Genomic DNA, 3,184 nt, shown 5'->3' with positions numbered 1-3,184 from the left:
TTTGTTTTTATTAATGTTGTTGTTAAAATAAAATTATTATTAAAACACTATTAAAAGTTCAAATTATAATATGAAGTATATGAATTATAAATCTGTAAAGCAATTATATTAATGATTAAACACCAACAACAAAACAACAACTAGGCTAATAATAATAATAATAATAATAATAATAATAATAATAGGCTAGTTGTCATTATTAACCTCAAGTTCTTTCTTTGTGTGTCATTGTAACAAAGATCGTGATTCACAGCTGATTTTAAATGAAAACAGCAGAACATGTGAAATGGGCTGGTTATGTCGAGGTTGCCATATAATAATTAGCATTTTCATTCTGCTGCTGAAATGAAGAGGGAGAGAGAGAAAGAGCCCGAGGCGCAGCTCCAGGCAGCACCTATAGAAAGAAAGGAGCGGAGAGCCATTCTACACAATTAACATGTAAAATATCCAGTGGAAATGGGTTCTGAAAAGAGACGGAGCGGGTCAGCTACACCTCATTTCAGTAGATCCCGTAAACTCTCGTGATTACAAAGTTTACCGGAGTAATTAACGGCGCGGGGCCGTCAGCTGCACCTGCGCCCGGGGCCCCATACATACACCACCAGTGACAGAGACAGAGATTTCAAGTCTCGGTTTTAAACAGCTCACCCCGCGATGAGTTTGTCACCAGCAGCACGTCCTTCACGAGACGTGATTGACCTACTTTCTTTCAGTTATTTTCACAAATCAGACGCTCGTTGGGAGCTTGAACATCTGGTAACCGAGAGGAAGAGGCACCGGTCTGTCTATTCATGCCTTTCTATAGGCGTTCAGTCACTTCTGCCCCTGTAGGTGAGACGATCTCGGGCTTTTCTGGCACGGAAAGGTCCATTATGTGGTGCCATTGCCCCACCTACAGGCCTGAGGCGTAACAAAAAAAACCTTTCAGTCGGAGCCCGAGGTCAGAGGCTGCATCTGCTGGAGAATAGAATAGAATAGAATAGAACTTTTAAAGAATAAAATAGATAATGAATAGAATATTTAAACAACAGTACATAATAAATACATTCTTAGTGCTTGCTGCATGTGACATTTTGATTTCTCTAAAATAAGTTATCTACACTTAAAAATGGCATATGCCATTTTCACTCAGAAATTGCTAAATCGCAAGTAACGCATTGAATTAAATGTGAAATTCTGAAATAGAAAGACTGAAATGGTATTTCCTTGTTTTAGTAACAACTTTGAAAAAAAAAATCATTTTTATCAATGTACAGAAATAATTAAAAATAAATATTATTCAAGATATCATTCAAATCCCTTTCAACAATGCAATCACAATAAACATTACTTTCTGCCATGCATACGTTTAAGTGTAGAAAAGGTAAATGTTTACACATCTTTCTATTTTCCACTTAGATCATTTGCCATTTACTAATCTTTTTGTTTTATTTACCTATTCATTAAACTATTTAAGGGCTTTCCTACTAAGGTAAAATGCAGTAACAGCAACACTGGAACTGAGAAAAAAATGGCATGCACTTTTTTTCATATCAATTTTGAACATATTTGAGCAAAGCCTGTCTCTCACAGGACAGATCATATCTAAAAACCGGGTTTTAGTCATAATCCAGTTGAAAAAAAAAATGTGTATATACACAATTTCACAATGGTTCAGAAACATAAAAAGTCACATTTTCAAATTGTGTGTTGAGGCAAACACATTTTCATACTGTAAAAAAAAATTGAATTATGGAAAGGTTGATAGTTAAAGCTTTCTTTAGGAAACCTCAAAATTTCACTTTCAGATTAAGCTGCCAAACAAAACCAATTCTAACTCAATTGCACACTATTGTGATGCAACGAGACTACTAAATGTAGTCCACAATTTATCATTCGGAACTTCCTGCTATTTCCTGAGAGCACATCACCCAAACACTCCACATGACAGAGTCAAAAAGGTCAACGCTATGAAATGAAAACTACGGAGGAAAGAAATTGAAAATGTGAGAAATGACAACTCGTAGCACGAAGCGGGACTGTTAGTGACTGCCTTGCTGTATCAAAATGAAATTCCCCAGCTGCCAGCTCTAATAGGGAGGGTCAACAGGTCAAAGTTCACACAGCCCCTTATTGCTGTGTTACGTTGCAGTTTAAATTCCCAGTGGCACTGGCGTAAGAGTGGAGGCGCACACTCACTTAGAGACGTGTCTTACATCCACATAATGGCAGGTCAGATTGTATCCAGGTGCATTATTAGCCCATACATTTTTAATTGAGTAGCCTTAATATTGATATAGTCTGGTAGTTAATTCTGTTTGTCATCCATTGTTTTGATGTCATAATGGCATATCAAGCCTGAATTGTTTCAATGCCATTGCTTTGAAAAACAATTTCACACCCATTTAAGAATTAGAAATCATTCTGGATGTCTAGAATCAGACCACAGTAGTGACAAGTCCCATGGCTGGGAATGCAGTCTAAATGTGTGTGTGTGTGTGTGTTTTACACCATGTGGGGATAACGCCGTCTTCTGTGGTTTCTACTGTATCTCTGCCCTGAACAGATTCACACAGTTTCATTCTAAAGATGCTCGACACCGCCCACGTGCATAACTGAACCTTTAATCACACAGAGGAAGCAAACAAACTGCCTCTTTAATGATATTCCTCAAAAGATGGAGATGAAAACAGCTATTGGAATTATTTATTTCCTAAAAGCAGCATTTTATGCATTTTTAAGTGCAACACAAAACATCAGATGTGGATTCCTCGAAATTACCAGGCGACTGGCTTTGGGATGCTTTACTCTCACATATCTTTGAGGAACTTTAGTGGAGTAGTGCCACTCCAAACTGTGAAAGATATTGGGCAAAATATACAGTGGGGTCCAAAAGGCTGGGGATTTGCTAATTTAGTGCAAAATTTAATGAGCGGAATAACAATTTTATGAATTTCGGAATGTCTTTGAATTGAGTATTTAGTGTCATCCAATTGCTTTAATCATAGAAGCACACATGCTGATAAAAACACAAAACAAAACCTGATGATCATGATCTCCAGCATTATTTCAGAAGGTCGTTTGGCATATTAATGCCTTGCCCGATTTTCATAGTGAGTAACAAGTTGAAATAGTACAAAATAGCAAACCTATAACAGGTTTTTAAAGTTTGGTTTAGATAAAAAAAGAAAAAAAAAAAAAAAAA

The sequence above is a fragment of the Sinocyclocheilus rhinocerous genome, unplaced genomic scaffold, assembly GCF_001515625.1.
Source record: "Sinocyclocheilus rhinocerous isolate Xijiao unplaced genomic scaffold, SAMN03320098_v1.1 scaffold2189, whole genome shotgun sequence".
Classification (NCBI taxonomy): domain Eukaryota; kingdom Metazoa; phylum Chordata; class Actinopteri; order Cypriniformes; family Cyprinidae; genus Sinocyclocheilus; species Sinocyclocheilus rhinocerous.
Note: the sequence above shows the minus strand (reverse complement) of the source record.